Source organism: Tenebrio molitor, chromosome 5, assembly GCF_963966145.1.
Source record: "Tenebrio molitor chromosome 5, icTenMoli1.1, whole genome shotgun sequence".
In the NCBI taxonomy this organism is placed as follows: Eukaryota; Metazoa; Arthropoda; class Insecta; order Coleoptera; family Tenebrionidae; genus Tenebrio; species Tenebrio molitor.
In genome coordinates, this window is record NC_091050.1 from 9,976,882 (window position 1) to 10,000,000 (window position 23,119).

Below are 23,119 nucleotides of genomic sequence, written 5' to 3' on the forward strand. Positions count from 1 at the left end.
TAATAGCCAGAAGAGTACATTTTTTCCTTTGTGTAATCATAATTCCACTTAGAAACAGGTTTCAATACTTACACATAAACAGTTTAAATTTCGTTGCCTAATCAGGTAATATAATAAAAAAAAACTGGGAATAATTCGGGTATTTGAACATTGTGGATACGAAGACGGGTCTATAAAATTTTAGAATTTTACCACGTCACGACCGGCTGTCTTTCTCGCGATGGGGCCACCGAATGTATAAATTTTATTACGTGCTTCTAGCCATAGGCGTCGATTTCTTCCAAGATAAAGAACCAAATCTAAAGCAAAATGCCCTATAAATATTTTAAATATTTAACAGACAATTTGCGCTAAATTATTTGTTTATTTTGTTTCTTAAACTGTAACGTGGTCATCTGGGAGACAATAATTTCACAAAAATATGTACTGGCAACAACATTTATTGCGTAGCTTTAAAATGTTAAATACAGATAATACAAATCAAATTAATTCCTAATTTACATCCTTTACCCGTCTTAAAGTTCTCTTTTAATATGATTATGTAAATAAAAAGGCATTGTGTGTACAAGTTATTGTTTTTGACATTTTCATCCTTGTAAGGGGTGTTCAAAAACGAGCACGTTTGGTGTTGGCTCTGATTTGGAATATGCTTGTCGTTACTTAACCCACACAACCTAAAATTTAATTTACGAAGATGAACAAAATATCAACTGCTTAACGGATTAATTATTTTTGTCATTATTATTAATTTGATAGAATTCTTTATTCCCGGTTACATTTTCTCTGAATACAAAACAGCTATTCCAAAAAAATAAAAATAAACAGTTTCATTCCTATCTCCACTCTTTTCCTTCTCTGTTTTTTCCTTCTCCTTCGCTTCCTCAAACCTACTTCGAGATGGTTCGACTCTGCTCTCTCTTCTATTCTTAATTCTTCTACTCTCTCCCAAGCTTCTTCGTTCACTATTCCATAATCTACCACTGTTTCCCCCCTGTTCCCTACGTATGTCCATCCTCCTTCTTCGTCCCGTTGTTTGTTCCTGTTCAACACTTCCCATCCATTTTCTTCGATCCATTCGATCAGTTTCCTCTCCTCTGCATTTTCCACTTTGTCTTTGAATTTTCTTTTCCCATGAGCATATATTCTTCCCTGTTTTTTTTTCATTGCGTGTTCGACACGTCTTCTTGTTGTCTTCTCCCTTTTCTTGTCGCTTTTCTTTAATCCCCAATTTCACCCCTGTTATTATTCCTCCGGTAGCTCATCCCTTTTTCTTTTCTCCTTTTGCCCCTTGACCTTCCCATTTCTACTCTTTCGGTAGCGACTATCCCCTTTGTGCTTCTTTTCCGTTTTCCATTTTCTTTGTCCATCTACCTTTTTATTCACCTTCTCTTTGCACCTTTTCTCGTCAGTTCGTCTTCTCTTCTCTCCTTCTAAAAATTTTTCTTCACTTTCTTCTCTTTCTAATCCGATATAAACCATTCCCCGTTTATCTGTATCTTCCTGTATCCTGTTTTCATCCTTTTTTCTCTATCTCTCTCTTCCCTAGCCACCTCTCTTAACTTCTTTTGTGTATTTCTTTCCTCGTTTGTTAAATCGTCATCTGTATTATTATTATTATTACTCTTTTAGTTTTGCATTTAAAATACTGTTTAATGTACGTTTTTTTTGCTAATAACATAACACAACAATTTTATTATATGTACAAGAGAAGGTGTTACTAGGTTTATTCATTCTACAGCTTGCTCATTATAGCTTGAGCTGTGAGGGATGCGCAAAGTTGAATAAAGAGGTCCAATAAAGAGGCCCTGGAAGCAGCAAAGAAATGCGACAAAATTAGTGTTAGACCACTGCGCACAGCTCAAGCTACAATAGGGAAGCCGTACAAAGATTACCATACGTAAGTTGGTGCAAATAGTGAAAAATAGTAAACTGTGAAAAGCTTGTTGCTTTTTTGCATTCAGCATAAGTTCCTGACTGATGGTTCTGAAGGGAATGAAGTTAAAATGTTTTAAAAGCAAATTAATCATGTTCGGCAAAGAAAAAGAAGAATAGAAACGGAAAAATAGTAGTGTTGAAGAATAGGCTTTAAATATAGTTGCCAAAAACGGAAGAGCATAATATACCTATAGATCATATTAAAATTTTCTGTAGACTAATATAATAAATTTTACATTTACAGTAATAGATTATACCATTAAGAGTAGAAGTGAGTCTTTTTGTGCTAAGCTAAGAGAGTGAAGACCGAGACGCAGTCGAGGTCGGCAACTACTTAACATTTCCTCTTAGGCTGGTGTCACACGAGTGCTTTTATGACGTTCGTTGTGACTCAGACGTTGTAAAAATACATTGCGTGCCGACTATAATGTACTATGTATTTCCGCAACGGACGTTAAGAAACGGACGTCAGAAAAGCGCTCGTGTGATCCTGTCCTTGACGGTTTTAGCGTGTGCTAAATGAGTAAATACATTTTGCAGTTTGTTTTGTGAATATGTCTGTGTCTATAATTTGTGGGCTTTTTGCCCCCGAATCCTCCGCCTCTGCTCCAAGATCACCGCAAGCCTCGTTTCAACTTTTAGCTCAATTAAAACAGATTAATTCCGAGATATTCGACTTGGTACAGATCCAGTTCTCATACTCTCTCCTGGAGCTATTCTGACCATAAATTCAGTCTTTCCCAATTGCGTTCATTCGAGTAATTAAAGAAAATTTTTAATATGGCCGGTCATAATGACAAATTCCAAGAACCTGCCGTGTACCCGTAGAATTTCATTTGCGCTTTCACGACTCCGATGTCCATATTATACGCATGTTAATCCGGCTGTATTTTTTTATCACCCATATTTTAGGTGTGTAATTAAGTTTCTAAGTACCAAACGTAACATAATATATATTTATAAACGCAATCATTGTTATGGCCCGGTATAGAGAACAACTTTCACATCTGCTCGTTATTTCATGTTATTACACGTTATTATTCATGGACCGCCATGTTTATTACTCCTATAATACCTAATAGACGAGTATGTGAGATACGCCTCGCATTGTGAAGCGACGTTAGGTCTTGTGCAAGATGAGGTAGCCACTGGGCACGCTCTCGCAGGACCGGACTAGCGCCCGTCCCGCCGCAGGAATCACACGCGGAATTGTGCGTACGCGAAGCACAAACCAGAACACCTCACGCTTGTCGATTATCATTATGGGCCATTGTTTGGCGACAATAAATCATTGCCGGTACAGCGTAATCCATTGTTTGTGTTTCGGCTAAGTGCGGCCCTGCACTTTATCTCGGTAAAGAGAGAATACATTAAATCTGAGATTAATTGATTACCGAGCTTGTGCTGTGTCGAAATCGAACTTAGACGCTGATGGCGCAATGCGCGGCCGTTTTTTCCACCAATAATTACTTATTTATTATGTGCACATACCTTAAAAGTGGACACTTCCTAATGGGTTACCATTATGATAATTGTTATTAATTGAGTAGTTGGAGAGGATTTATTCGAATGTTTTTGCGCCTCCAGCTTACGAGCTTTCTCCAGAACTGGGGCGAAATACTATTGTTACCTTGACAGGATGAGAACTCGATGATGAACGGCTCTATCTAATTCGGATATATCTTCGAGACTACAGTCGCGAAGGCGGGTTTTAAATAAACAAATGCAGTAAATCAACAATAACATTTTCATTATAAAAAGTAAACAACGAGGATAACACCAGTAATTCCAGGGACGACTCTGTCATACTTTACGATACAAAAATATTGTTGATTTGAAGAAACGACTTTAATCTAAGGTACAAAAAATTTAATTTATGGTTCACGCCGTTTTTCATCCCAGTGACCCAGACATACTTCACAAATATGTATTTGTGAATACCCAACAGCTATGCAGAATCTAGATTTTACACAGACATAAATAAAAAGTCTTGCAACGGTTTTATAAATAATCATTTTACAACACAAGGTTATTTCGATTCGATTTTTTGATGGCGAAATAAGCCGTTGCTGTAAGTTATTTGTTAGTGGTCACAAGAAGTCATTAACACTGCTCTATATATTATACAGAATGTCCAGAAATTATAGACTGTCATACCAGATTTTAAAAACAACGTAAAATGTTTCTGCGAATTTCGAAATTTATTTCTATTTTTGTTTCCTATTTTTTCACAAGCCTGAAATATTTTAGATTCGATTATATTATGCTTAGACCAAACACTCATAATTACAGTTGGTGTTTCGATAGTATTGTCTAACTCTTATCTTTAAATTTCATATATTTTCTATAGGGTAGAAATCTGGCGGTCTAGCTGGTTGTCAAAATTCAAAAAAATTTAAATTCAATTTTTTTGATGCCTTTGTAAAATGTAATCATTTCCTCCCTCTTTTTAGGCTCGAAATTATGACATTTTGCCCCTTGGGGGTGAAAACACTGTCACTCCTAGTATTTGGAGGAATCAAGAACAATGGGCTTGTGAATGCTAAAATACGAAATAAATACTTTGGATTCAAATCTATTTAAATATTTAAAAAAAAACTCCGTCTACTGTAGTTCCATATTTTGTTGTAGGTTTTGGGTCATTTGAAATACTTAAATCCAATGCTGTTTATAAAAAATCAATTAAGGGTTTTGATTTTTCTGTCAAGAAATCGATATTAAAATTTCCACTCAAAATCTGACCTCGGGGCGTGTGACGTGACGCGTGACGCGTGACGGCGTGTCGGTGAAACTAATTCACCGCTGCCCGGGAATAATGTCAAAAAATTATATTTATACCTTTTCTCTCTTGTTATACATTTTTTTTTGATAATTTCCAAATTTTACCCTATTTTGTTCCAGTCAGCCAGATCTCCTGGCCCGTCCAAATAAAAGTAAACGAGCTTTTGAAAGCTCCAAACAAAGCGAGAATATTTTTTAAATTAAGTTTGAATTATACTACTCGGAGGTACTAACTGGTAGAACCATTGCATGCCACATCTTTTTTTCTATTCCATTTAAATAAATTACAATTTAATTCTATATTCCAAGTTGTTAAAAAATGATCTTATTAGTCAACACATTTTTTTATTTTTTGTTGGTACTCTGAAAATCATGGTATCAGTCTAACTTTATTAAATTACACTAATATTCTACCATTACCAGGCGGTTTTTCTCCCACCCATGATATTACCATTATGACTTTCATTTTCCTTCATTTTATTATTCAAGTTTTTAATCTTCGTTGTTCATTCGATGATTTCAACATTATCTCTATTCTTCTTATTCAATCAATACCTTCTTGTATGGGTTCTATTATCTAAATTAAACGCTTCTTTTTTATATTTGCCTTACACGTTTTTTTTTTTCAATATTTTATTGATTACGTATGCCACACAATTCGAACTAATACTTCTAACGATAAAATTTGTAACTTCTTGGCAATAAATTAACAACTCAGTTGGAGGTAGACGAATCTACCAAGAGGACTTGTAGAACAATTTTATTTAATAACTTGTTAATTAATTTTTGGAGCAGCTGAAGTAAACAATAAAATTATTTCAGACGCACGTGTCTAGAATACACTTACAAAATAATATAATATAATAAAAATGAGGTCCAGAGGCTGGTCCAATGTGAAGAATCAGAAATTTTCGAAATATTTCCTCCTTTTTCGTGTCCTTGGCTGATAATGAAGTGTACCTCGATTGGATGACAGGATCAGAAAAGCGGCGGTAATCCTGCAAAAATGCAAATAAATTCCCTCGTATCTAGTTATTGAAATAAGGAAATCCCATTTTATTTTTACGAGCCAAGATAACGGCTCATTCTGGAAATTCGTCTTTGAAATATCGACCCAATAAATTCCATCTGCAGTGTTTTTTTCCCAAATTAATATCTCACCAACCGACGTGTTTTAATTGACAATTACTAATCATTGAAAGCTGCATGTGCCGAGAGGTTCCGTGTTTAATTAATAAAAATAAATTACCTTTTTCGTTTGATAAATCGGAATCAGCGTCGGCCGGTCCATTTCCGTGATTGTGCCTTCGACCCAGTAATTCCTCTTAATCCGGTGGCCGAGGACCGTTCCGGGCGCGGTTCGTGCTGTCGGGCACTAAGAAAATGGCGGAAATTTTTTGTTACGTTATATAAACATATTCGGCGATAAAAAAGAACATTGTAAATTTAAATAATTACGGTATTCGTGACTTACTCGAAATAAATTCACATTAAAATGATTCTTTTGAACGTAAATTTAGTCAGGCGAAGGCATGATTATGCCCTTTCATGGCTTCCCGCACCGCGGCATGCGCGTGGTTAACTACACACTTGCTATGAACTTAAAGATACCAAATTTGATAAATAATTCCACTTGGTCACGCTAAATAGTCATGCATTGGATTTTCGAGGAACATTGTTCAAATTCTGTGACCGGCTCGGGCATTCCGTACAATTATCCAAAATTTTTCTTTGTCGACGACGATACCGTTAGCTATCTCGCCTAGCAACAATTTTTTAGACGCCGCGATTTTGCACTGAATTATGCCAAATGTAATTGGACTCTATCCGGTGTTTGTTTAAATAACGTCGCCACACCTGCCTCTACCATAACTTTTATCTCTAATAATATAAATTTCGGGTGAACTGATATCATGCTCACCTGTACTGATAATTTGAAACGATTATGCTAATGCCGACTTTGTCTAATAAAGAATGTAGCAACGACGATTCCCGAAATTTTAATTGGTTTTATGTGTCGCTTATTAATGCACGCCAGCATGCCATCTCATTACTCACTCATTAACGAGTCAAATCCACACAATTCGAAATTTTCCATTGATTGAAATGCGCCAAGATGCAGTCAGTGGATTTTCTGTTGGACATACATAATTTATTGGACAAAGTCATGTTCCTAATCCGTTTCTTCTGTAGTTTCACATTTTTTTCTAGATATTCTCTCCATAAATGTTGGCCGATGTAAATTCGGTTTTTGTAATAAATTATCATAAAGCTGTACGCCAGCAATAAAATTGAACAGAGACGGCATTGCATCCAACGGAAATACCTAATACCGTTGCGAGAAATTGTCAATTCAGATAAAGGTCAGACTTGATAATTAAAATAAAAAGCCAGACCATAAAGTGGTACTAACACTATACATTAACTTCTACTCGAGATCATTAATAGTTCGATACACTAACTGGAATATTGACGTGAAGATTTTTCTCGGTCGAATTTCGACCAAACTTGAGGTTAATTAACAGCACTTTTTACTCGGACGTAAGTCAGTTTCATAACCAGATTTAATATTTATAAGTGTGTTCTTCCGTCTTCCTTTTTATGAAGCATGTGGGATTTACGAAATCGTATCGGTAACACAATGTGGAATTGTGGGACGTTGGAAATTTAAATCGACTCTTCTGGTATCACATCATCATCAATTAGAACCTCGTTTGATATTGCCGATAGCGAAATGGTCGGTGAAATGACTAAAATTGAAATGTCAGGCAGTTTTATGTGGATAAAATATTTTAACTTACATGTGTTAAGACCGGTAGATGAGCCAAAAATTGTTATAAATATTTATAACAGCTCACGGACTGTCTAAAGTTCTGATTACTTTGTCGATACCAGAGGAAAAGGACTTTCATGAAGAATTTCAAAAAAAAATTGTAACATGATCAATACGCGATTTTAGTTTTAGGTTTTAGAACAGAAATTTATCTAGATTAAAAGGTTAAAAACTACTTTTTGCTTCGCCAAAATAAAAATTTAAGTATGTAATACAAAATATTTTTTAAAGATTGTTGTGCGAAACAACACCATTTAGAGTTTCTAACATTATCCGATCTATCGGGTGTTCATTTAAATTTATCCTTAAAGAGTCGATTGTGAACGCACCACTCGTCCGTCTGCAGAGTAGAAACACAAACAACGCAATTGTGAAGTTAGATTTAAACAGCTGATCCCTGTAATCCGTGCTGTGTTCACAATCGACTCTGAAGATAAATTTAAATGAACACCCGATATAACCTATGATGATACAGTTGGTTCCGAAATAGATGAATTTCTATCTACCTACTAACATTCAGTTTTATTGCATTAGGCATTACGTGTATAATGTATATCCACTTTCGATCCCTAAAGCATTTTCCCAATGGTTATGTTCTCTGTAAGAGTTGTGATCGCATTATGCAGCTTGAGGTCATTTGCATATAAAAGTGTCTTTGCTTAATTGGATAATAATATCGTATCAGTGATGAATAATAGAGAATCAATGATAGAGCCTTGTCCAGTGCCTGATTTTGTTGTCTCAAATGTAACTTTAAAACCAATGGAGAAACCTAAGCCTTACGTACACAAGAAGCAGGTAATGGTGGCTGCTACTGATGAGGATGAAGTTTGGAGCGCGAGTCGCAGTCGAGTGCTGTAATCATCTGAGTGAGTATAGCCATTACTCGCGAGTTAATTACAATACTTTTACTACGACGAAGAATTTAGTTATTTCAGAAATTGCTTATTACTGCTTATTAATGAAGAAACTTCATCCATGACAACAATATTGTTGTAGGATGGCGAATTTACAGACACTCGATTTGGAAATGCAATCTTACGATTAGTAACAACTTGTGAAGTTATGAGTCATTATTCGTGGCCGTGGGTAATGCATAGCATTACTAACCGGTGTACACGTATGTAATGACTGTATTATTTACTCCTACGAATCTCTATTCCCCTAGACAAATTATCTTCTGCTAGGCTTTTCAAGATAGATTTTCGACAACTAAATTGAATTTGTAGAATTTTCTAAAATCTCTTTCTAGTTTCTGAATAGACATCTAATACTCAGTTCATCTTGTCTGTGCGGTTTGTATCGTCGAGAGTGATTTTTTCTCTCATCAATTAATATCTTCATTTTGTCAGGTTCCAAACTGTGAACCTTACGTCTTAATGATGACCTCGGCAAGCATCACAATATCATCATTAATTAGTTCCTAGTGTTTGATATCGCCGATAGCACTCCATTGGTTGAAATTATTAAAATGTCAAACAGTTATTATTCCCATCAAATATTTAGACTCACGTGTGTCAAGCAAGACCAGTAGTTGAGGCAAAGATGAAATATTCGGAATTTTTTTCGGCGATTAGATTATAGCCATCAGCTAATGAGTCCGTTACGATCGGTTTTGGCGTACGTAGAACACAAACCAAGAGGAGCGTTTTCGTATTTTGAAATAATCCACGTCGGCCACTCCTTCCGACCGTTCAATTTATGTAACTGGCCGATCTTTAGCCAATATAATTATTGGCAAAACTGGCGAAATATTCGCGTCGGCTTTGATAATTTCCTGGGCGAAAAATGTTAAGTGTGTCGTTAGCAATCCGAATCTGGTAGCGCATAATTATGAGGCCGAGCTTCGTGCTGTTCGGAAGTGACGATTTAATGCTGTCAATTTTTTTCGTCTGCCGAGAATTAATTTCCTAATGAAACGTATTTCCAGATAAAAATCTTAATTATATACGCACATAAATTGTTGTCAAATGAAACATTTTTTAATCTTGGGGATAATTCGCGGTTATTGATCAAGAGTCGGAGGAGTTTGGAGGTTTCCGCTGTTGGCACCACTGTCATTTTTTACACCGCGTAATAATGCGCTTTCGTTTACAGTTAATCCAGCAACAGCGGTTTAACTAACTGCTTATTGGTGAAATTATCAAACATCCCAGGGCCACTCCGGAATCGAGCGTGTAATAAATTTTATTCTTAAATTACAAAAATGATTGCTAATTGATTCAATCACTCCGTACCATTATCCTAGATTGCGGCGCAGGTGTCAAGGAAAACCGAAAGGTTAACAGCCGAAGACATTGTTGCGAATTTTCGAAAATCGCGATTTTCGGCGCTATAAAAAGGCAGTCTTGTGGGTTTTTTGCGCCCGTCGCATTATAAATTATAATCAGTTAAATTACTTTTAGATTAAACTCGTTTAAGGAGCCAATCCTACACAGAGTTGTTTACAAGTCTTAGAGTCGCATGCAAAACCGAATATGTGTACAAGAGCGAGAAACGAAGAAATTCGGGTTCACTGACAACATGTGCAGTGTATTAGACTCAGAACTTGTTTGTTAAATTCCGACCAACCGTTCAGATATGGTTATTATGGCATAATTCTAGCGACAATTCGGCATAAGAGCGTCTGGCGGGGGTCCAGGACTCTTCTCTACGAAACTAGTTGTTTTTATTTTTAGCCTCCATCATTTCCTTCCAGTTACTTTATCTCGCTTTTAATGATTGTCGACGAACAATTCGTTCGCACCGAAAAACACATGGACATAAATTTTATTTCGGCGAAAGTGTACCCACCCCGACTTGACTCCAGACTCGTTATGCGGACCTTTTCTAATATTGACCGACACTACCGTAAATTACTTTTGGCCTTTTCGGCATGGTTATTGCTTTTCTTAGCTGTTATACGATACGGTCGGTCAATTGTTCAAGATGAGCAAACTGACTTCCCAAATACATCAATAACGCCAAGAATTGTTCCTACTGCGAGAACGAAATATCAAAAAGACTAACCCCAACCTATACATAAGGAATTTTTATTTTCACAGAGAACTACAAAAATTACATTGTGCACCAACGTTTTACATTTTTATTGGCTGTAATAAATTTTACTCTCGACCATAAATACTGGGTTTTGCAATGGTCAACAATGAGCCATCATTAGACCTGATAGCTTTATGGAGAAGAATTTTTTATTTCTAATTTCAACTTTTTATTTAAAGAAAAATATCTTATTCAAGCTTGGTGCCTTGTAGGAAAATGAACGAGTAAACTTACCATATTATGCAACGGGTGCGTAATAGCCATTACAGGCGAGTAAAATATCATACCTTATTAAAATGTACAATTTTTATTGTTTTCACCATCGAAATTCTTTTATTATTCCAGTTTAATAATAAATCTATGCATATTCACGAATTACGAAATTTGAAAATCGTGAAATAAATATGTATTGCGCTATATCACAACTCGTGGATTCATTATTCACGCCCGTGGGTAATGAATAGCATTACTAAAGAGCAAGAGAGCAAACGCATATACTCATATAATGCACGTATTATTTTAGGAGTATAAAATTAATTAAATGACTATCTCAGATTAAACCATAGACCTTAATTTAATTTAACTCTCCACAATAAAATTCTAATGTCACTATAATATTTTTTTAACGCCTGTCAAAAAAAGTGCAAGTTTTTTTATTCGTCTGCGTTCATAAAATATGTGATTTTCGGTTCATTTTTGCACGCATTTTGCGTTAAAAAAAGTGCCGTAGCGTGTCATTTTTTAACGTAATTATAAAATTTTTCATTCATAATTAGTAGTTTTGTTAACGAGTTCGTATGTAAATTGGGATTTTTTTGGGATGAGTGGGCCAATTTAAAGCGCGAGTAAAATGAGCGTTTTAAAGGTTCACGGGTTCACACAGGAGACAATTTTCAAATTTTGAGTGTCGGAAAAATTGTTATCGAATCTTACGAGGGCCAAAAAATTTTTGTATGCAACTCGTTAGTGAAGTATCTTTTTTTTACTCGGTGCATTTGCGCACTCGCTTCGCTCGAGCGGCAAATTTTCCTTCTCGTAAAAAAAGTATTACTTTACTCACTTGTTGCATAAATAACTATTATTTCGTTTGCAGAAGTTAATTTATCACTAAACATTTTTTGTTGTTTAGAGAATTTTAGTATTATTGTTACTATTTTTGATTTTCCCTTTTAGAAAGAATAATCCTAATAATTACAATTATTTAAGGATTATCCACTTTTCGAGTTTTTAACTCGGGTTTCTTCACATTTTTAAGACTCTTAATTCAATTGTTGCATCACCAAAGCGTGACTGTGAACGTGTCCGATGACAAACCTCGTCTGCGTCTCCACCAGAAGCACAAGAACCTTCCTAATTAGAAAAACACGAGCATAAGAGTGAAAATTTTAATTAATCGTTAAATTTACGCTCAGCTAATAGCATGAAAGTCCGTCGTCTCCTTGGATGGTTTCATCGAATCCGATAAAAAGACCTGGACAGGTTGGTTTTATAAGCAAAAGTACTAATTGTGATCGAATAATAGATCCCTAAGAACGCCTATGTGAATACCACGGCGAGCTTAGTGCGCTAAAGTGGCATAAAACTGTTCATTATACATCAGATGGACCGCTTAAAGCTCGACCACTGTAACGCAGCTTCATAAAAGCAACCCCGAAAGCCGGGATTTAATGAAACTAGTTTTGAGGAAGTTGCAAATTGATCCAGCTGGACGTTGTAGTTTTCAAGCGGATGAGATTTTGTGTTTTCGGATTAGATGATTCACTCTTATTAGAGCAATGGAATAGAAAGTGGAGAGGCTAGTTTTATTTGTTTTTATGAATATGCATCCGACAGATTGAAATTTTACTCGGCGAAATAGGTACACCCAGATACATGCATTATTGTCAACAAACTTTTAATTTATCTTGATGGTGACATTATGAAAAGAAGTTTGCTGATAAATTGTAGCTATTAAGAATCAAGAGAAAACATTCTTTTTTTGCAAATTCAACAAGTGTGATATATATTTTGGAAAAACTGTTTCATTTGAAATTTGTCATGAAATGAAACTAACGACGATTTTATTTTCCTTTTTTAACTTGTCCAGTTTCTAAAATAGACATGATACAAATGTCAGTAATATAAAAATGTGTGTTTTACCAGATTTTGAAATTTATTTCCTACAAATTATACAACCTCCCTAAAACATTACTAATTTGCAGTCGTAAAAGTCACTTTCCCCATAAACTGCATTATCTGATGAGATCCTATTGGAAAATTAATGCGATGCAGTGTTAATTCGAATTTGTTTAAAGGTTGTTGGTACATTTTTTGCATCAACACTTTCTAAATATTTTTTACCAGGACATTCACGACTCATGAGCATTTATAACAGCAAAAAGACTAATGTGCAGAATTTACCATTACAAAAGAGTGCGATTACAATCTGCGCTCAAATTAATGCGGAAAATTGCCAAAACAGGCACTAGTTAGTTGTAACAATATATCTTGTGTATTCCCAAATATGTTCTTCAACTATTTAAGTGGGTGTATCTTTAAGTAATCTTCTGTAATATATTTTGGAACCTCTTTATGTTTGGCACTTTACATTAATACTCCAAGCTTTCTTCGATTCTTCCGGATTCAGGTGAATTCGTTGTTTATTCAATGTCTAAAATATATTAACATTTACAAAGTGCTCTGTCATCACCTGCAGGTCCAAGACGGCTTGTTAATTTTTTTGTTCAAGCAGTTTGACGACATTTTAAGTGAATAAATTAAAACAAAGCCGTAAAATTAAAAATTCCTCATGGAATAAAGTTACACGCTTTTCATGTACCCTTTGACTCTATAATGGAGAACAACAGAGGGCGCTGTATAATCTTATTCGACAACAAATACTATATGCTGCATAACGAATTTAAATAAAAATAACGGTATCGAGTAGACTGTCAACAGTTATTTTCAAATGTCACCATTTTTCGTTTTTGTTATTGAAAATAAATTCTGGTGGTGAAGATTTTACGTCGTAGAAAAGAACAGTGCCACTCGCGTGTACTAGCTATTACTCACTCCGATAATTAAGTACAGCACTCGCGCGTCATCAGTACACGCGAGTCTATAATGTACTATTTCATCCTTGAAGCTCCTCGTTGCTGCACAATTTTGTGCACTTTCCGGCAAAATTTTTTACTGTTTTATCGATTTCCAATACGAAGACGACTAGCAGGATAATTTATCTTTTAAAAATTGGCGAGTACAGCAGGACTCTCCCCTTTCAGTCGATTTGCACGAATGTGATTGAACGCCTTGCTGAAATTTAATTCGCAAGGTCACGAACAGCGCTCGTGCTCCCCATTTTTCATAAAACGCAATTTGTTTGGCTCTCTGCATTGTTCATCGCATATTTTTTTTGTTCTTATTCGATTGTCGTAGTCGAGCTGGCAGGATACCTGCCAAGCGTACACTTTTCAGACGGCTCTCCGTGAAATTTTCGATTTATCTGAACAAACGGTCGTCAGTACGTGTGTATAATGCTGCAATAGAATATTACGAGGATAAAGCACTCCGAGAAGAATGCGCATTGTTCCACCGAAATATCCATCTCACACACGCATTTTCCAATTTTAAAGTATTAATTAGTGCGATCGAGACGAATTTAATTAAAATTTCTCCGGTGCGCCAGTTTTCCAAAATGCGCCAGTCTGGACCTGGAGGGAAGTCTTGAAATATTTTTAACCGTCTGAAATTTCGTGATATTTCCGGCGCACTACCGAATATTTGTGAGCTTTTGTCATGGTCGTAATAAGCCCTGAAATAATTACAGCCGGTTTCAGATGACATCCAGCATTAATTACAGCGAGCAGGCGAGAGCATTAAAACTACACCTTTGGCATTGGAAAGTAATTTTGTAAAGCATGTGTTAGAGGAGTTCTTTGTACATTGTTGGCGAGTAATTTGAGGTCGATATACATATTACAAAACTCGTTTCGGCAGAATAGAGAGGCGTCATCTTCAAATTCACTTTTCGGAACTTTTTGCGCCCGTTGTTATAATAGGATTACAGGAAAAAATCGTGTTTCGGGAAATGTGTATAAATAAGCTTTTGGTAGTGCGGCTCCCCAGCTGCAACCACTTTATTATTTTTTTTTTGCTGGTCGGGTATGATTTTATGAACGGTTCGAAAGTTTTACGTCCGTATTTAAAGTTCTAGTTCGAGCCATTAAATTTTTCTAGGAAGTTACGCCATTTAATTACCGAAGCGGCAAAGGATCGATATCCTAGCGGGCCATCTTCCTTTGAAAATCCAACCGGGCCACGTGTAAAAATTAATTTATTTAGAAAGCGCGTTTGCCATTGCGTATCCACCGATAAATTACTTTCAGTTTTGTCAATCGGGGATTATGGTGGCCGAAAGTAAAAGTCGCCCATTGTAATTTATGCCCGATAACAATTCAGTGTAATTATTCGAATTCGAGCCGACTTAATAATTATCGGAACAAATGGGAATATTTTTTGCCCATAAAAAGCTCAAGATGCCGAATTGGGAGGCAACGCAACATGCCGGGTGAAGTTTAGGACGGCCAAATGCTCAGGCAATTTTTCAAATGTCAATAGCTCCCTCTCTCTCCCTATTTCCACGAGAAACAAATGTCCATTTCGGCATGCACATAAAATTAAGGGATGGAAGCCGCGTTCACACCGCCCCACAAAGCACAGGATGTTACGAAATGGATTCATGATCTCTCTCGGTCTGTAATTACGGGTTGGAGCTTTTAACATTTAACGGAAATTAAATACCATTACGGACAGCTATGGTGTCGTTTGCACAATAAAAAATCTTGTTGTACTGGAACGAAAATTGCAATGACATTAGTTTTTTTTATTTATTGCTACAGCGAGCTTTGCGCAAAGGTTAAGTGACACGTTTTCTTGACTTCTTTATTAGAAGACTTGACCTATGGTTTATGCATTAACGGCACGCGAAAATAACAATTACTCATTGTTGCCTATGATAAAATCTCCTGTAATTTACGTCCGAATAAAAAAAGAGAAAATATCGTTCTATTGGGGAGAAATGTCAACTTTTACGTCTTGATATCGGCCACAACCGACTATTTACATTTTGAATAAAGAGTAGATTCACTATGTCGACTTAATTATGACCAACTGTTCGAGAGTGGGATTTAGTTATTAATGAAATTTCGTTATTTCGAAATAAACGGGAACGTTCATTATTTTGATCGTTGCTGCATAATTTAATTTAAGATCGTTATAGATGGTACTAAGCCGATCAGAATGGTCAGTTAATTGTCAAAGATAAATTAAACCGGCTAATGACCAGCTTGACTTGAAGACGTTTCAGATGGACATCGTTGCATTAATTTTTATTTACAATAAATTTGCTGCAGTAAAATGTGCGATGAAATTTTCAATCCCTTCGTCTTTTATTTTCTGCTTATCACGGCAAGTTGTTGCAAATTTTTTATTTAAGTGTGTTAATGATTTGGAAAAGTTTTGTTGCTCCAAAAAGCGTTTTGCAATTAATGCTTATCAGTAGTTTTATTATTATTTTTATAGTAATAGATGAATTGGGATGATTAAAACGAAATAAACATTATAGTGTAAATAGAAAAAAATATATTTTATGGAGAAAGTAAAAGGTTAAAGTCATTTCTAGTGAAATCAAGAGTGATTAGAAGTTTTCAAGGTTAACGAAATATGTCAATATAGGTTTCATGTTTCTGTTGTGATAAGCGGAGGATAAAAAAAGGGTGAGAGTAACCTGCTATAAATCAATTTCGGTTTTATATATAGAAGCAGTGGCGTAGAATTCACTGGTGTCACGGCAAGGATTAGGAGTGCTGCAATCAAGACGTTAAAAAATTTCTACTTCTGGAATAACTAAATAAATAATTTTCTTAGGCACCCTTAATGAAAACGGTAATTTTTTCACTCGAAAGTGGACGAAAAGTAACTCTTTTTCGGACGCTGACGCTAAGTTAACAACGAGACCGACAAAACCTATAATTGTCCTGTCACCATAAATTATAATGTGAGTAAGTAGTTGTATTGCAAATAGTAAATTTCTAGTTTTGTTGGCAAGCTGATAAAAAAATACATACTACAAAAAAATTGTTAATGTGTATTAATAAATGTATTTAAAAAAGGTAGATACAAAATAAATTTATAATTTCTCCAATGATGTCTTTTGCTTTGTAGTTCGTGCGGTCTCCTCTGTCAAAAAGTGCCTCGGCTGCGCCTCGTCTAGAAAACTCAGACTCGAACGAAAAAAATGCACTTTTTGGGTTTGATACACAAATAACTGTTACAGTAAAACAATCAGTGATCACAAAGTTACAGAGATGTAAGAAAATCCTTGTTTGAATGTGTAATGAATAGAAAACCAATTGGGAAAGATTTCATAGATGAGAATAAAAAGGGTCTTAATCTCAAATATAGAGAAATTTTGACTGAAGTGTAGGTCTGAACGTTAATTTTCTCATCTGGATTAGTTTCCTGAGCGAAAGATTTCATCAAGATATAAAATAGATTGGGAGACAATATTAAGCAAGATAGAACATCACTAGGGTGGCATCTTAATATTAATACTCAAGCCAGAAAATACAGCAGCAAGAAAAGGAAAAGAACTGTCACAACAAAAAGTTAATGATTATACATATTAAGCGTCAAACTTTGTGAAAAGTTTAAATTGAAATTATAAAATTTTGGGATAGTTCTATTGGAACGGTGTTGTAGCTTTGAAAATACAAAACAAGAATTAAAATATCAGATGTTAAAATTTGAATATTTGTTGCCAAAAAACCCTCTTTGCCACATCATTACTTTTTACAGACGTCGAATCTCATTCTTTTTTTTGCACGAGTCGCCACTGCTGTCAATTCGAATTTTCATTGACGTCCACTCTGGATCACCCCGAATTCGGCCACTTTGTCCAACTTCCGTTTCGACTTTTCCTTCGTGGCGCTAAATACGTCGAAATGGGTCTTCAGCCGCGAGGAAAATTGATAAATTACCTGCTGCAACATTTATGTCTCCTTGCGGAACTGTCTCGCTGTGTTATAGCAGTGACGTGGTGTATAAAGTTCAGTATAAAAGTGACAGCTCAATCATTTAGCAATCCGTCAAGTCCCTTTTCTGATAATCAATTTGTAATAACCGTCGATATAATGCGAGATTACAGCATCTCGGCGATGATTTCTCGCAACCACGACAAAAACTGTCTTTTCACAGTCATTTTTCCGATTTTAATCTATTCTGGAATCTAATAATAATTGCGACAGCGTTCATTCATTTCGGAATGGAAGTTTTTACCGTGGCGACTTCTGGCAATTTAATTTTGAACGATTGTAAGAATAAATCTTATTTAACAGTAAATTATGTCAAAATAATAAATTGTTCCAAGCTTCTTAAATATCTTAAGGAATTTGTAAGTAAGCTCCAAACATATAGGTTTGATTAAGTGTGTGACACTAGATATTTATCAACTACTGGTAATAGTGCTGTACAATGGTGTGAGTGTTTGATTGATTGTGATATCCCACCTAAACTGATTGCTTTAGTCATAATCGATCCATTTTCTCCTGTGCTTTCGATCTTTCCCAAACCGAAAAACGTCTTAATTAGCAGGAAAATAACACAGCGCACATTGCCATTGTTGTAAATTATAATAACTGTCAAGTGTGGGTTCAAAAACTGCTCCTCCTAAAATCAATACAAGTACATTGTTGTGAAGCTGTTTTCACTTCTGATGGGAATTTTGATGTTTTACTTGGTGATGCTGCAACCGCATCTTTTCAATACATCTCGCTAATTAAACGCTTCATTTAATTTAAATTTAATAAAACAACTTCAGATTTAGTGTTTGAAAGACACTGCCTTACATTTCCTGGCTTTGAAATTTCAATTATTGTCCATTATCTTTTACCGCCTTTCTAGGTTTATTCACTGTCTTTGATACCATCCTTTATTCAGTGTCCATTCTTTCACCACAACTGGATTTTATTACAAGCAAATTTACTTTTAAAACTTTTTGTTGCCGTCATCTTCTTCACTCTTCTCTATCATTTCTTGTCACGCAGATTTTTTGTAACAACGCACAAACAACTTCCACTTTTCTTAATTGTGTTTCATCATCGTTTCAGTTTATTTAAAAAACAACATCCACTCCCCAGCTCTTTTTCGCTCTGTTAATGTCATTCATACCTGGGTCGCCAACTTCAGCTGCGGCGTCTTTCTTTGCGTAAACTTCAAACACTTCTAACGCCATTAGTTGATGTCTTATCTCATTAAACTAATTAATAATTAATAGGCGGAATTTCAAGAATCCCCAGTTGCTAAAACGGGATCTGTAATCTAGACACTAAATATCCTTGGTCTCTTTCGTTCTTTGAGTGACAACACACATTATGTGGTCGGTAAAAAAGCAGCAATTTTGATAAACGCGTACAAATGGATGGATTTTTAAATTGGGATAAATAATATGAACGGACAGGAATTGTCGGAGTTGCGATGATCGCAAAGAACAGTTACTCGCGGCAGATTTATGGATTAAGCTGCGAACACACCTTCACACTTAGACGGTTCGCTGTAGCGTCGGACTAATTAGCGATGGGTTCCGTTAAGATTTTTCTCCGGAGCGTCTCCAAACAATGTCACTTTAGAACAGAGAGAATGATTCCAGTGTATAAAGCAAATACATCGTCTCTGTGACGGCGAGCTACAAAGCTCAATGGAGTAATTTGCATGAGCAAAGGCACTTGGTGAGGAATTACCAAGTCATTGTGTGTGCTTACTCGCTATAAGCATCGATAAAGCGGAACGGTGCAAAGGTTATTGAAGCATACATTCGAGATATCGTGTCTTGTAAAAAGAAGGTAACGTGTTCATAATCACTTGCACAACTTAATCCAACCGCGAGGAAAAACGAATAAAACCCCAGCGCCGCTGAGAGGAATAAAGACGTGGTGCAAAAAGAACGCGTCGTGCGCGGAAGGGTTGACCGCGGTGCAACTCTTTCCTGGCGGATCCGTCTCTGTATAATTGCGGGGCCTGTCCCGCACAGATAATTTCGATAAGTAATTGGACCGTGTCGGTCTTTTTCCAGCTGCCATTTCGCACTCGAACATAAATAAGCGCTTCTGCCAAACGCACGTACACAGAGCATGCATCAGATGTAACGAAAATAATACCACTTTGGTACGTCTGAAGAAGGTATTGTGCAGTAGGGCGTAAGAGCAAGATAAAATTACTGAAGTTTGAGACGTGGGAGTGAGATAAGTGAAGTGAAGTTATTCCGTCTGAAAACATCACAATGAGATTATTCACACACAAATACCTGCTTTAGAGGCAACAATGGAAAAATTTGGATTTGTTGTATTTTTTTAAATGGCCTTTCGGTTCCAACTGCACATTTTACCTGATATATGATTTTTGGATTTTTATGAAAAGTCATGCTCGCTCTCACGAACCACTGGCTCTCTGCAGATAACTGTCGGATTTTCGAGATGTTTGATGTATGTCTTCTTTTATGCCACATGATAATGACGGCCTATCGCTAATCCAATCGCTCATGTGTCCCGCTATCAATTTGTCGATCTGGACGACGATCGTGCAGTTGCAGAGTGCTCCACGGGGGTAATTTCCTCCCCCTGGTTCGACCGAACAAATACGAATGTCTTAGCTGATGCGCACAGAACGCTTCCTAAAATTATTCTTTTCCGGGAGATGAGCCAAAAAAAATTAACGCACTTGCCTTCGTCCAATTTTTATGCACACCAGGTATCATAAACAACTGAAGTGGGTACGTAATAGCGAGATAAACCCACGCACACTCTGTGTATTTATTATTTGGACAGAAACAACTGACATTTTGGAAAGAGTAATGTGGCAAATGTATTCCTCAAAATGTAATCTAATATTTATTCCTTTCACACTTTGATACCAAAAGCAAAATCGGATTTATAACGTTGGCTCAGTTATTAATGTCATCTGTACTTCTTCACTTATGTTTCTGGTCACGTAATTTCTATTTAAGAATTTTTACTAATTCTTATGTAAAGACGTGATTTATAATTTTATTAAATATTATTGAATAATTGACTGGCAATTAAATCTGAGACGAGTGAAAATTTCTAATCGATAAATCATAATAAATCAGCGTTTGCACCCAATAATAATTATTATCGCAAGTGTAATTTTTTCCTGGACCTTTCCGGCTAACACTTTCGAAATAGAAGAACATATGTTATTTCTGATGCTAATTTAATATCGAAAATTACAGTTTAATGGCTTTTACTTCATCGAAATTGCATTCGTCGTATGTCGCCGTAACACGAAAATATACGCTAAATAGGAAACTAATTATTTAAACTGCAAGGCTATAATTTTTAAAAAATTCTAGACGCATCTGTCGATGAACGGCAATTTCCTCACTTATTTTTTATTTTTACCAATAAAATTTCTTTCCTATTAATTGAGATTAGGAAAGGTACCGTGCTGGTTCTTGTGGATGTTAAATTATCGTTGGTAGTTCGACACAATAACGAATTACCCAATAATTGTGAAGGTGTGTTCAGGTTTATGTCCATAAATCTATAGCAATAACTGTAGTTTCTTGTTGCTAAAACCGTTCGGTACCACACATTGTAATAATTTAAAGGAAATATAATCCTGAATTGCGTGTTCCACGATAATTACTCGCGCCACAAAACTAGAATGAATAAATCGGAGAACCTTCGACAATTCGAGGTACCACAAAAAAACGAAAAACGAACCATCGGCTACTTAGAATCGATTTGAAAAACATTATTAAAATGTAATTACGAACCCACATGTAGACAGTGACGTCAGACAATAAATCGTAATTGTCCACAATAAGTTGGGTAACAAGATAATTATGCAAGTAAACAAGACTGGGCCTCTTGCATCGGTTTAATTTTCAATGACAAAATAGCAGTGCGGTTAACCATTATCATTAAATTATTAACAAACATGTTATTATAATTATTACTATTATTGTCGAGATCGAATTAAAGATAGAGCTCGCGTAAGTCCATTCTTCGGAGTAAGAGGCTGGCGTTTCTAGGAGTTGCCCAATTTTTTTATTGCCATTAATCAATCGATTATTATTACGATTTGAATTGAACGGGCTATGTACGGGTATGTCATGACGGATTGATTCGATCGATTCGGAAAAAATGCCAGAAGTAACCTTCAACTTATCGTGAATTATTGCTTTTGTACGTAATAAAAATTCTTTTCGGGCTAATAAAGGAAGTAGGGACTGAGATTAGAATCAATCTGTCTCCTTGCGCCAAATATGTAAGCGACAACCATCGAAATATCAATTTTTGAAAGCGGCATCTGCTCCGCAAAAAATTGCCAAAAATGTCGGTCGGCTTGAGGTCAACAAGCGGCACAGAAATTGTGGTGTTAAATATTGTGCATGATGGCCAATGGAAAAGTCGCAGGAAGTTGCTCAAGAACGAACAAGTCCGGTTTTTGGGCAATCAAAGGGGCGTTCTAGTCTAGAATGAGATATTTTATCTTTTTGGAGATTTTTATTATTCACTCTTAATGAAAACTCACAAACGGAAGAAAAGTAACTCTTTTTCGGACGCACTTTTTCGGAGGCTGATCGTGGCGCAATCTGTTGCCTGTTTAGTAAGTTAGCAACGAAACCGACAAAACCGAGAGCGACAGTTTTGAAATATGTACTGTGTTCTTTAAGAAAAAGCTATTAGAACAAATAGTATATTATACATCTAGGGAGAGAAATGCATGATTTTTCTTGTGTAAAGAAACCGTGGGAAAGTAGCATTTTCTTCAGGTGCTCACGACTCAAATTGAGATTAAAAAAGGAAAAGTAGTTTTTCAAAACCTGATTTATTAATGTTTTAATTGACATTTACTAATTTAAAAATTAGTATGTAATAGGCTGATAAATTAAAAAATTCCTTGACAACCGAGAAAATACACGTAGACAAGTTTGTTTATGGCAAAACACTTTTCTGCAGACGAATCTAAAGAAATTATTTAATAATGATGTAAAATTTCTTAAAACTTTCGATTTTTATTTGATTCACAATGAAATAGGTAATATATTATGATACGAGATAAGAAGCATTTTGTAGCACGCACGGGTTTAGGGCACGACGAGCTTGCGAGCTTGCTACAAAATGTCTCATAAACGAGATATCATCACCATTTTTCTATGTTGCGCCTTTTTTATCTCCTTTCTAAATGAAGAATCGCAGGAACATTTGAAAGTTTAATTTGAAGCTATTGTTATTGAAAGTTACTAACCTGGAAAATGTAAATTGTACTGGTCTATTACAGCACTCAAATCAGCCATTAACGCACTCCTTTTAGTGCTGTAATAGCTTTGTTGTAAACCCAAAATCACAATTTGTGACTTTTGAATTTTGAAACTGACTACTCTGAATTGTGGAAAAATAGGTTTTTCAGATTTTTGGACTAGAACCCCCTTAACAAGTGGCGCTTTTGTCAAATTGCGGATTGCAATAATGT

General features: G+C 35.7%; 1 protein-coding gene and 1 long non-coding RNA gene across 8 annotated transcripts in view; one reads left to right on the forward strand and one right to left on the reverse strand.

The window, feature by feature from the left end:
* Positions 1-23,119, forward strand: part of Ca-beta (Ca2+-channel-protein-beta-subunit) — a 109,191-nt gene that overhangs the window by 22,951 nt on the left and 63,121 nt on the right. The window lies entirely within an intron of this gene.
* The window catches only part of LOC138131193 (uncharacterized), a 71,846-nt gene continuing 54,110 nt past the window's right edge, over positions 5,384-23,119 (reverse strand). The window contains exons 1-3 of one of the 2 annotated variants that reach the window (XR_011159728.1): positions 6,191-6,570; positions 5,966-6,091; positions 5,392-5,714 (exon numbers count right to left, since the gene is read on the reverse strand). This is a non-coding gene — a long non-coding RNA (uncharacterized lncRNA). Of the gene's footprint in view, positions 5,715-5,965; positions 6,092-6,190; positions 6,571-23,119 lie in introns of those variants that run through there. The other variant, XR_011159729.1, reaches the window with a different exon arrangement.